Raw genomic sequence first — 13437 nt, 5'->3', positions numbered from 1 at the left:
AGGATAACTCAGGGCAAATCTTCCTCAAGAAAAAAAAACAATACATACCTACCAGAACCCCAGAATTTTCTCATATGTCCCTTTCTTTTTTAAAAAAAATAGCTTTATTGATACATGACTTAAATACCGTGAAATTCACCTGCTTTGTGTCCCAGTCAATGGTCTTCAGTATATTTACAGAGTTGTGCAGTTATAGCCACAATCTAATTTTAGCTTCTTTCCATCAGCCCAAAAAGAAGCCCCATCCCCATGACCTGTCACTCCCCATTTCCAGTCCACACCCCCATTCTACCCCTGGCAACCACTAATCTATTTTTTGTCTCTAGATTTGCCTATTCTGGACAATTCAAATAAATAGAATTACACAATACATGGCTTTTTGTGTCTGGCTTCTTTCACTTCGCGTGATTTTTTGAGATTCATCTGTGTTGTAGTATGTATTCCTTTTTATTACCTGTTTTTCCATTGTGTAGATATACACATTTTATTGATCCATTAATCAATTGATGGGCATTTGGGTTGTTTCCCCTTTTTGGCTATTATGAATAATTGAAATGAAAGCTCATGGCCACGTTTTTGTGTGGCCATATGTTTTTCGTTCTTTTGGGTGGAAGCCTAGGAGCAGAATTGCTGGGTTAGACAGAATCTCTATGAGAATCTGCCAAACTGTTTCCAAAGGGCAATGTATGTTTGTTCCTGTCTCTCTACTTCTTCACCAACACTTATCATCTGCGTTTTTAAATTATAGCCATCATAGTGGATGTGAAGTGGTATCATTGTAGTTTTGATTTGTGTTTCGCTCTTGACTAATGACGTTGAACTTCTATTCTTCATGTGGTACTGATCATTCATGTATCTTCTTTGGAGAAATGTCTATTCAAGGCCTTTGACCATTTAAAATTGGGTTATTTGTTGCTATTGAGTTTTAAAAGTTTTTTATGTATTCTTGTTACAAGGTCCTTATCAGATATGTGATATGCAAATATTTTCTCTGGTGTTGTCTTTTCACTTTCTTGATGTTGTCATTTGCAGTGCAAAAGTTTTTTATTTTGATAGCCGAATTGATCAATTTTTTCTTTTTTCACTTGGTGTGGTGTCTAAGAAATCATTGGCTGATCCAAAGTCACAAAGATTTATTCCTATTTTTTTTAACGTAAATGAGCCAAAGGTGGCCTCTGTGTGTTGGTCTCTAGTTTGCTTATTTCTTTATAGCAGGCTGAGATCCATTAGCTCAAAAGCTGGTGGCACCAAATTCAAATTTTTCCACATCCAGTTGTTTTAAGTATAGCCTAAACAAGCAGAATTTAGTCATATGAGCCTACTTTGCATACCCCATGAAACTGCCCGACACCTGTTCATCGCAGATAAGCCTTGATGCTGTGAAGACCCCAAATTCTGCTATCCTTTGAACTCTCTGACACAGAGATTCGCTACTCTGCTGCTGAAAACATCACCTAGATGCATGAGCCCCTCTTCAATCCTCCTCTCCCTTGGAAGTTCCTTTGCTCTTCTCCCCTGTGATTGGTGGCCCCAAGCCTTTGGATAGTCTCAAAGCATGAAGTTTCCCTCTCATGTAGCTGTCAGTGTCTCCGAAGTAAAGCTTTTGCGTACTACTGCCATCTTGTGGTCATGTCTTATCTTTTTCCTTGATCAGCTCCGAAATCCTTGAACTCACTCCTTACAGTTTTCTTGTAAAAGTTTTACAGTTTTAATATTATATTTAGGTCTATGGTTCATTTTAAGTTAATTTCTGTATGTGATATGGGGTAGGGGTACAATTTCATCCTTTTGGATGTGGCTATTTAGTGGTCCCACCACCATTTGTTGAAAAGACTGTTCTATAAATGGTCTTGGCACCCTTGTTGAAAGTCAACTGACCATACACACATGTGTTTATTCAAGGGTTTATTTCAAAGGACTCTCGATTCTATTCCTTTGATTTATATACCTCTCCTCATGCCAGTACCACATTGTCTTGATTATTGTAGCTTTGTAGTAAGTTTTGAAATTGGGAAGTATGGGTCCTCCAACTTTGTTTTTTTTTTTTTTCAAAATTCCTTTACTATTCTGTGTCCTTGGTATTTCCATAAAGATTCTAGGATTTGCTTATCAATTTCTGGTTTTTGGATAAGGATTGCACTAAACCTGTAAATCCATTTGGGGAGTATTTCCATCTTAACAATTTTAAGTCTTCTGATCCATGAACATGAAATATCTTTCTCTTTATTTAAATATTTAATTTCTTTAAACAATGTTTTGTAGTTTTCAGTGTACAAGTCTTACACTTTTTCTGTGGAATTTATTCCTAAGTATTTTATTCTTTTTGATGGTATTCTGAATGGAATTATTTTCATAATCTTTTATGCATTATTTGTTGCTGGCATGTAGAAATGCAATTGCTTTTTGTTACTGATCTTGTATCCGCAACTTTGCTGAATTTGTCCATTAACTCTAGAATCTTTTTAGCGAATTTTTTAGGGTTTTCCATATACAAGATTGTGTTGTCTGCAAACAGTTTTACTCTTCCTTTCCAATCTTTGGTGCCTTTTATTTATTTCTTCAGCCTTATTTGCCTGAGTAGGGCTTCGAGTAAAATGTCAAATGGAAGTGGTGAGAGAAGACATCCTTGTCTTGTTTCTGATCTTAGGGGAAAGCATCTAGTCTTTCACCATTAAGTATAGTGTTAGCTATGGGTTTTTCGTAGATATCCTTTATCGGGTTGAAGAAATTCTCTCTGTTCTTAGTTTGTGGAGAGGTTTTTTTTCCCCTAAATCATCAAGGGGTGTTGGATTTTTGTCAAATGTTCTTTCTGTATCCCGAGATGATTATGTGGTTTTTATCACTTAGTCTTTAATATGGTATATTACATTAATTGATTTTCAGATATTAAATCAATCTTGCATTCCTACAATAAATCCTGCTTGGTCTGGAAGAGCTTATGAAGGATTGATATTAATTTTTCTCTAAACGTTTGGTAGAATTCACCAGTGAAGCCATCTGAGCCTGGGTTTTTCTTGTAGAAAGATTTTTAATTACTAATTCAATCGCTTTACCTGTCATAGGTTTATTCAGGTTTTTAATTTTTTCATGAGTCAGTTTTGGCAATTTGTGTTCCTCCAGGAATTTTCCCACTTTACCTAAATTATCTTATTTGTTGGCATATAGTTGTTCATGGAATTCCCTTATAATCCTTTCAATATTTGTAGAATTGGTGGTAATGTCTCCTCTTTCATTTCTGACTCTCGTGATCTGTGTTTTCTCTTTATCTTAGTCAGTCTACCTAAAGGTTTGTCAGTTTTGCTTATCTTTTCAACAAACCAATTTTTGGTTTCATTGGTTTTTCTATTGGTTTTGTTTTCTGCTTCATTATTTCCACTGTAATTATTAATTATTTTCTTCCTGCTTCTTGCCTTGGGTTTAGTTTTCTCTTCTTTTTCTACATCTAAAGTTGAAAGTTTAGATTATTGATTTAAGATCTTTCTTCCTTCCCAATATAGCCATTTAAAACAATACTTATGTCCTGCTTTAGCTGCGTATCATGTCTCATAATTCTCTCCCCACTAAAGATATGTGCTATGCTGACTTTTGTAATATTTTTCTCACTTTTCTAAAGAATACACTTTAGTTGCCTGTTTGGGAAAATTATTTGAATGGAATCACATTGCATATATTTGCTGTATGTGTGTAGTTTGTCCTTTTTACCCAACATTATGTTTGGATACTTGTGTATGTTTTTACAAGCAGTGTTAAACTGGTTCATTTACATTTTTATATTATATTCCGTAGCATGATATTCTACATAATGATTTTTTATTTATTTGCATAATATATAGTTTATCATTTTATTGTTGATGGATGTTTGGGTTGCTTGCAATTTGGAGCTGATGTGAATAATGCTGTGATGTATATCCTTGTAAATATATCTTGGAGAACATATGCACACATTTCTCTAGTGTTGAGTCTTAGCTAAACGTAGGATTGCTAGGTTGTAGTATATGTGTGTTTTCTATTTTTCTAGAGAATGTGACACTGTTTTCCAATGTGATGGAACTACTGGTAATGCATGAGAGTTTCCATTACTCCCCCTAAACACTTGGTATTTTCAGTTGTTTTAATTTTAGTCACTCAGGTGGTTGTAGTAGTATCTCAGTGTTGTTTTAATTTTCGTTTCCTCAATTACTGTGAGGTGGAACCCTCTTTATGTGTTCATCGACCGTTTGTATAGTCTCTTTTGTGAAGTGCCCATTCAAAGCTTTTGCCCACTTTTCTTGTAGGTTGTCTGTCTTTTTATTATTGAATGATAGAAGTCCTTATATTCTGCATAAAGTCCTTTGTTATATGTGTGTTGCACATATCCTATTTGGGGGGCTTTTTTTCCCACTCTTTTATCGTCCTTTGGATGAGCATGTTATTCTTTTAATATAGTCTACAATACAAATAATTTTCTTTTGGGGTAGTGTTTTTCTGTGTTTTGTTGAAAAAATCCACCCTACCCTAAGATCATGAAGATATTCTCCTATATTATCTTTCAAAAGCTTTACAGTTTGCCTTTTAAATGTAGATCTTTAATCTGCCTGGAATTGATTTTTGTCTATGATATAGGCAGGGGTCCAATTTATTTTTCCAATATGTATTCCCAGTTATCCCAGAAAAATTTATGGAAAAGTTCATCCTTTTCCTACTGATCTACAATGTTACTTATCAAGTGTTAATGCATATGTGAGTTTGTTTCCAGTCCTCTATTCTGTTTCCTTGGTTTATTTATCTATCACTGAGCCAATTGTACACTATCTTAATTATTATAACTTTACAATAATTAATAATTATATTTATTATTTATATATAAAAATTGTATAATATTATTGTTATTTTAAAATATAAATATATTTATTATATAATAAATATATGATATAATATATAAAACATGTTTATTATATAGAATAATTAATAATTATATAATAATAACTTTACAATAATTAATAATTAATTAACTTTACAATAATTTCCTTATCATGTCCTTCTTCAAGAATGTTTTATCTCTTTTTGGCCTTTTGTATTTCCAGATAAATTTTAGAATAAGTTTTTATACTGTGAACAAAACAAAACAAAAACAAACTCCCCCACAAAAATCTTCCTGGGAATTTTATTGGGATTCTATTGTATCTATAAATCAATTTGGAATGAATTGACATGTTTATAAAATTGAGCTTCCCGTCAATGAACAAAATACAACTTCCCACTTACTGACCTACTTAATGTCTCTCAATAGAGCTTTATAATTTTCTCCATAGATATCTTCACATCTTTTGTTAGATTTATTCTTGCATATTCATATTTTATGCTATTGTAATTGGTATCTTTTAAGAAATTTTATTTTCTTATTGTTTGTTGCTCGTATGAGAATAAATTATTTTTAAACTATTGATTATATATCCAACAATTCTGCTTAACTCTCGTAGATTCTTGTACTTTATTTGTAGGTTCTTTTGGATGTTTTATGTATACAATCTAATTGTCTTCAAATAAGGAAAGCCTTTTCTTCTTCGTTTCCAGCTCTTATATCTTTGATTTCTTTTTCTTGCCTTAATGTTATGGGTAGGTCTCCCAGTACAATGTTGAACAGAAGTGATAATTGCAGGCATCCTTACCTTTTCCCCAATGTCAAAGGGAAAGCTTCAATGTGTCACCATTACGGATATTTGCTGTAGGTTTGGTTTGGTTTTGTTTTACATACCCTTTCTCAGGTAAGGGATTTTCCTATTTTGCTATGAGTGTTTGTTGTGAATGGATGTAATTGTCTTAAACTCTTTTTCTGGATCCATCGAGATGATTGTATGATTTTTCTCCTTGAATCTGTTTCTCTGGACAGTTACCTTAATTTTTTTTAATGTCAAATTAACTTTGCATTTCTGGAATGAAACTTGGTTATGATGTTTTATCTTTTTTATATATTGCTGGTTTGGACTTGTGAATATTTTTGTTAGAATTTTTGCATCTATGTTTGTGAGTAAAATTAGCCTATAAAGATCCTTTCTCACACCGTCTCAAAGATGAAGGTAGCTTCACACAATGAGTTGGGGGGATTGTTTCTTCCTTTTTGCTTATCTGAAAATTTCCTATAAGATGGAAATGGTTTCTTCATTTAAAGGTAAGTAGAACTGATACAACGTTTTCTGGGCCTAGAGTTTTCTTTTGGGGAAAAATTGAGACCACCAATCATTATCTTTAGTGATAGTATTCAGGTTTGCTATTTCTTCTTAAATTCTTTCGGTATATTGTATTTTTGTAGGAATGTATCCATTTCATCTGAGTTTTAAATATTGAAATAAGGTTAATATCCACTTTTATTTTTAATGTATGTAGAATCTGTAATTCTGTTTTCATTCCTAATATTAGCTTTTATGTCTTTTCTCTTATTTTTCTTACCAATTGTGCTAGAGATTTGTCAGTTTTATTAGTCTTATCAAAGAACCGCCTTTGTCTTTGTTGATCCTATCTAATATACATAGAGTTTCTGTTTTATTAATATTTATCCTTACATTCTTTCCACTTTCTTTGGATCATTTTATTGTTCTTTAACATTCTTGAGATGGAAGCTTAGCTCATTATTTTTTAGCCTTTCTTTGTTAATATTCGCATCTAAGGCTATATCTCTCTCTAAGTACTGCTCACCTGCATACTATACATTTTGACCTGTCAGATCTCATAACATTCAGTACAAAATATTTTCTAATTTCCATTATGGTTTATTTTTGACCCAAATATATAGAGATTGTACACATTTTTTGGTGTTTGATTTCTAACTTAATTGTACTGTTGTCAGATAACGTATTCTTTATGATTTCAATACCTTGAAACTTGGTAAGATTTGCTTTATGGCTCAATATAGATGATCAAGTTTTGTAAAGGTTTTGGATGCTCTTGAAAAAAATGTGCATTCTACAGTCGCTGAGCAGCTGTTTTTATATATATGGTTATATATGTATGTATATATATATATGTGGTGCAGTTTGTTTTTCATGTGGTTCAAATCTTTGATATTATTACTTTTTGGTCTATTATTGTTTATTATTTTATCTTTTATGTTTATTTTTGTAAAAATACTCTCCTCAAGAGCTTGTTTTGATGATCAGTGAGATGCTGATTAAATAAGACTTGGAAAACCATAAAGTTCTATGGGAATATAGAGTATATCCTAATATAAAAATGAAGGAGCTCATTATTTTTAAGTTTATAAAATGGCAAGAGTAGAAACATTGGCTCTGTATAATAAATTGAACTAAACGAAACTGCCTTTTTTGTGGATCAAAAACTGTCAATTATTGGCAATTTCATGTCATTCAACACAACATTTTGAAGACAAAAAATGTCTTATAAAATTGCCATAAGAGTAACAATAAATGTTGTGTGTTTTGCTGATTGAGTATCTTATTCTGTTGCCAAAGCATCAGGCTTTAACAACAGGAAGGAAAAATTAAAATTGCTCATAAAGCCACCCTGGACCCTCAGCTGTGACCAGAGAGAACAGTTTGGTTCTGCACAACATACTTTCCAGAACTTCTCTCCATCACAATTTCCACCTTCCTTTCTCCTTTTTTCTTTCTTTGTATGTCTTGCTTCTGTTTTCCTTTAAGGAGCTCACTCTTCTATTTTGAATGTTCTTTATTCTCTTCCTCCTTTATCTGGCCATATTTTAAAACATTAAATTTTATGTTTTTTGTATTTATTAAGTAAATGAATACAAATTTTAAAACAAGGTAACAATATTTACTTTTCAAAGAGTCTTTATTGTTTAGAAAAGTTTTAGATTTACCAAAAAACTGAGAGGCTAATAGTTTTCATAGACACCACACCCAGTTTCCCCTATTATTAACATTTACATTAACGTGACATATTTGTTACAATTAATAAACCAATGTTGATACATTATTGTGAATTAAAGTTCCTAGTTTATTCAGATCTCCTTAGTTTTGCCTAATGTCTTTTTTTGTTCCAGGATCACATCTGAGATACCACATTGCATTTAGTCATCATTTCTCCGTAGGTACCTCTTGTCTGGGACAGTTTCTCAGGCTTTCCTTGATTTTGATGACCTTGATAGTTTCAAGGAGTACTGATCTCTCTATTGGAATTTGTCTGATGCTTTTCTCATGATTAAACTGGATTATGGGTTTTAAGGAGGAAGACCACAGAGGTAAAGTGGCATTTTCATTACATCACATCAAGGTTACATATTAACATAATTTATCACTGCTGGTGTTGACCTTGATCACCTGGATGAGGTAGTGTTTGCTACGTTTCTGCACTGTAAAATTAGTCTCTCCCTGGCTCTTTCCATAATATATTCTTTGAAAGGAAGTCGCTGTGTGCAGCCCTCATTTAAGGGTGATAATTTATGTTCCTCCTCCTTGAGGGCTGAGTATATACATAAGTTACTTGAAATTATTCTTCAAGAGGGATTTGTCTCTTTCCTCCCATTTATTTATTTATTCAATCATTTATTTATACCAACATGGCCCTATGGATATTTATTTTATGCTTTGGGTTATAATCCAGCACTACTTAATTTTTTGCAGAATGTTCCAGCTTTGGCCATTGAGAGCTCTTTCAGTTGGCATCCTTATCTGTTTGACAGAACCCTATCAATACAGCTGTTTGAGAGTTTTGGGTTGGGTTTTATTTACTCTCTGGTCCTACAAGATGCTCCAGGCTCATCTTGCATATTTCCTTTCCCAGTCCTAGAATCAGCCATTTCTCTCCAAGAAGCCGTAGTTTCTTTTTTGGAGAATAACATTAGACATCAAGATCTGGCTGCTTGTTGCTATGTGTATTGTTGCTTCTGGGCCCTCTCAGCTGACTGAGAAAGGAGATAAATCTGTGTACACTAATCAGTATATTATGCATATCTATAAATATTTCTATGTATATTCATTAGTATCTATATCAAGGTAAACATGAATTCATACTGATGTCTCCAACTCTAATCCATTACCACATGGATCATCCTAGCCTCCTTCCCTTGCTGATCTCTAGATTCCCACTCCAACAGTAGGAAACCTGGCTCTCATCATTGCCATCCATTTATTTAATTGTGCAATTCCAGTATACATGTATGGAAGTATCAGAATTGTTAACCCATACCTCTATGCAAAACAACTTTGTCAACAAGAGTAGAATACTCATGTGCAGTTCCTTTTGCCTTGAGTCTTGTGGACACCATTCATTTCCGAAGATATTCAGCCAGCACCTTCTCTCCTCACCCACTTCAGTTAGGTTGTTTCATACATTTGTAGTAGTTAGATTCTCTTGTCAGTCTACATTCTTTCCTGGGATCCCTCAATCTCCAAAATGATTTTTTTTCTTGTTCTTAGTTCCTCAGAGCCCTTTTTTTTTTACTTCTAGGTTTGAATAAGTGTGGACGTTACTACTTTTATATATTTTACCTGTAACAACTTCAGTATATTTTCTAACTAATGGATAAAGTCATCCTTTGTCTGCATCTTTTATCTCATACTTAGATGCTGCCCTTTCCTCTCTAGTATTTTGAGTTTTGATGAACAAACCTACACTCCAATCATGCTTCCTCTTTCTCCTAAATCTTCATCTCTCCAGAATAAAATAGAGTTCTAATTTTTAGCCTCTCATTTGAAAGCCCTTACTTCCATCTCATTTCTTGGGACCTCTTCCAACTCTGGTATGTTTTTCTTCATGGGTGGGGAGCCAAAACTACACAGTACCTCAAGCTGTGGACACTGAGTGGTTTTGAGGAAGGGCAGGATCACAAGTTTAGTTTTGTTTCCAGTGTCCTTTCTGGTCATGCTCAGTGTTTTCTGGGCCTTTTGTAGTGAAACATGCAACATGGTGTCTTCAGGGAACAGTCTGAGCTGATCCTTCTTTATTGAACAGTTTAGAACCCATTATCTTAAAAGTGCAATTGGAATTGTTTTTCCCTAGATGTTCCTTTACATTTGTCTTCACTGATGCTCCTTTGCCAAAACTTTGCCTATTCTTACAGGCCCCTGAAAACTTGTTGTCTTTTAATTTCACATTTTGATTTCTGGAAGAGCTTTAAGGCCATTTGCAATCTTGAAGGTTTCACTTTATTGGTTCCACAAAGATTCACTGAGTACCTAAGGGAAAATGCAGTGATAAATGAGACAGAGAAGTCTCTTCTCTCATGAAGGTCACAGCCTAATGTTCTGCTAGATCATTTGTTCCCAAAGCATTTTGAGTATGAGACCTCCTTTTTAAATTACTTTTTGGATGGGCCCCCATTCAGTGGTAACGTTTTTAATGGCTGGTCATTGGGAAAAAATGTGGATATGAAGTTGGTTCCTCTATGGATTGGGAACTGCTATTCCAGATAATTTATGAAAGAATTAAGCTCCCGTCCAGAACTGGTCAATAGGTTAAAAATTCTACTGTTCATGGTTCCCCACAAATGGCAATCTCATAAAGATACACACACAACATACATTCACCCCAAGTTCTATGGAATTCATTTGTTTCATGGAATTTTGGCATTATTTATTTATTTATTTTTATCTGATAAAGTGTAGTTTGGCTTATTTGTTTTTGTTTTGGGGTTTTTGTTTATTTTTTATTGGGGTAACATTGGTTTTTTAACATTATGTAAATCTCAGGTGTACATCGTTATATTTCAATTTCTGTGTAGATTACATCATATTCACTACCCAAAGACTAATTACAATCCATCACCATACACATGTACCTAGTCACTCCTTTTGACCTCTTTCCTCCCTCCTTCCCTTCTAGTAATCACCAATCCAATCTCTGTCTCTATATGATTGTTGTTGTTTTTATCTTCTACTTACAAGTGAGATCATATGGTATTTGGCTCTCTCCCTCTGACTTGTTTCACTTAGCATAATACCTTCAAGAACCATCCATGTTGTCACAAATGGTTGAATTTCATTGTTTCTTATGGCTGAGTAGTATTCCATTGTGTTATATAACCTATCTTCTTTATCCGTTTGTCCCTTGATGGGCACCTAGGTTGCTTCCAAGTCTTGGCTATTGTGAGGTGATTGTAGCTTTGATTTGCATTTCCCTGATAGTTAATGATGTTGAACATCTTTTCATATGCCTGTTGGCCATCTGTATATCTTCTTTGGAGAAATGTCTGTTCAGATCTTTTGCCCATTTTTTACTCGGGTTGTTGTTTTTTGTTGTTGTTGAGTTGTATGAGTTCTTCATATATTTTGAATATAAACCCCTTATCAGATACATGGTTTGCAAATATCTTCTCCTAATTGTTAGGGTGTCTTTTCATTTTGTTGATGGTTTCCTTTGTTGTGCAAAAGCTTTTTAGTTTGATGTAGTCCCATTTTTTAATTTTTTCTATTGTTTCCCTTGCCTGATCAGGCACAGTATTTGAAAATATGCTACCAAGACCAATGTTGAAGAACATACCGCTTATGTCTTCTCCTTCTCCTGAAAAGTTTCACGGTTTCAGGTCTTACATTCAAGTCTTTAATTTTGAATAAATTTTTGTGTGTGGTGTAAGGTAATGGTCTACTTTTATTCTTTTGCATGTGACTGTCCTGCTTTTCCAGCACCATTTATTGAAGAGTCTTTCCTTTCTCCATTGTATATTCTTGGTTCTCTTATTGAAAATCAGCTGTCCGTAGATGCATGGGTTTATTTCTCGGCTCTCAATTCTGTTCCGTTGATCTGTGTGTCTGTTTTTGTGCCAGAACCATGCTGTTTTGGTTATTATAACTTTGTAGTATATTTTGAAATCAGGGAGTGTGATACCTTCAGCTTTGTTCTTTTTTCTCAGTGTTCCATTTTCTATTTGGCATCTTTAGTTGTTCCATATAAATTTTAGGATTATTTGTTCTATTTTTGTGAGAAATGTTGTTGGAACTTTGATAGGGATTACTTTAGGAAGTATGGACATTTTAACTACGTTAATTCTTCCAATCCAGGAGCATGAAATATCTTTCCATTCCTTTATGTCATCTTCAATTTCTTTCAACAGTGTTTTATAGTTTTCAGTATACAGATCTTTCACCTCTTTGGTTAAGTTTATTCATGGATATTTTATTCTTTTTGTTGCAATTGTAGATGGGATTGTATTATTAAATTCTCTTTCTGCTACTTCATTGTTAGTATATAGAAACACAGCAAACTTTTGTATGTTGATTTTGTATCTTGAAACTTTACCATCTTCATTTATTATTTCTAAAAGTTGTTTGGTGGATTCTTTAGGGTTTTCTATATGTAAAAACATGTCATCTGCAAATAGTGGCAGTTTTGCTTCTTCCTTTCCAATTTGGATCCCTTTTATTTCTTCTTTTTGCCTGATTGCTCTGGCTACTACTTCCAATACTGTGTTAAATAAGAGTTGTGAACTTGGGCATCCATGTCTGGTTCCTGTTCCTAGAGGGATAGCTTTCAGTTTTTCTCCATTGAGACTGATAGTATCTGTGTGTTTGTCATATAAGGCCTTTATTAGGTTGAGGTACTTTCCTTCTATACTCATTTTATTCGGAGTTTTTATCATAAATGGATGCTGTATCTTGTCAAATGCTTTCTCTGCATCTATTGAGATGATCATGTGATTTGTATTCTTCATTTTGTTAATGTGGTATATCACATTGATTGATTTGTGGATGTTGAACCATCCCTGCATCCCTGGAATAAATCCCACTTGATCATGGTGTATGATCTTTTTAATGTAATATTGTACTTGATTTGCTAATATTTTGTTGAGGAGTTTTGCATTGATGTTCATCAGTGATATTGGCCTGTAATTTTCTTTTTTTGCATTGTCCTTGTCTGGTTTTGGTATCAGGATAATGTTGGCTTTGTAAAATGAGTTAGGAAGCATCCCCTCCTCTTCAATTTTTGGGAAGAGTTTAAGAAGGATAGGTGTTAAGTCCTCTTTGAATGTTTGGGAGAATTCACCAGGGATGCTGTCTGGTCCTGGACTTTTATTTTTGGGAGGTTTTTGATAACTATTTTGATCTCCTTACTGGTAATTGGTCTATTCAAGTTCTCTATTACTTCTTGATTCAGTTTTGGAAGGTTGTATGTTTCTAAGAATTTATCCATTTCTTCTAGGTTATCCAATTTGTTGGTGTATAGCTTTTCATAGTATTCTCTTATAATCTTTTATTTATGAGATGTCAGTTGTAATTTATCGTCTTTTATGTCTGATTTTATTTATTTGAGACTTCTCTCTTTTTTCTTGGTGAGTCTAGCTAAAGGTTTGTCAATTTTGGTTATCTTTTCAAAGAACCAGCTCTTGGTTTTATTGATTTTTTTCCTTTTTTTTAAGTCTTTATTTCATATATTTCTGTTCTGATTTTTATTATTTCCTTTCTTCTACTGATTTGGGGCTTTGTTTGTCCTTATTTTCCAGTTCCTTTAAGTGTACTGTTAGATTGTTTGAGATTTTTCTTGTTTGTT

General features: G+C 33.5%; 1 protein-coding gene across 13 annotated transcripts in view; it reads left to right on the top strand.

Annotated features, from left to right (window-relative positions):
• The window catches only part of CMAH (cytidine monophospho-N-acetylneuraminic acid hydroxylase), a 351661-nt gene that overhangs the window by 244229 nt on the left and 93995 nt on the right, over positions 1 to 13437 (top strand). The window contains exon 1 of one of the 13 annotated variants that reach the window (XM_070244998.1): positions 8002 to 8040. The exons of the other annotated variants lie outside the window; for them this stretch is intronic. The gene's annotated coding sequence lies outside the window, so the exon portion shown is untranslated. Of the gene's footprint in view, positions 1 to 8001; positions 8041 to 13437 lie in introns of those variants that run through there. 13 annotated transcript variants of the gene reach the window in all.

The sequence above is a fragment of the Equus caballus genome, chromosome 20 (genome assembly GCF_041296265.1).
Source record: "Equus caballus isolate H_3958 breed thoroughbred chromosome 20, TB-T2T, whole genome shotgun sequence".
NCBI lineage: Eukaryota > Metazoa > Chordata > Mammalia > Perissodactyla > Equidae > Equus > Equus caballus.
This window is presented reverse-complemented; position numbering and strand designations above follow the sequence as displayed.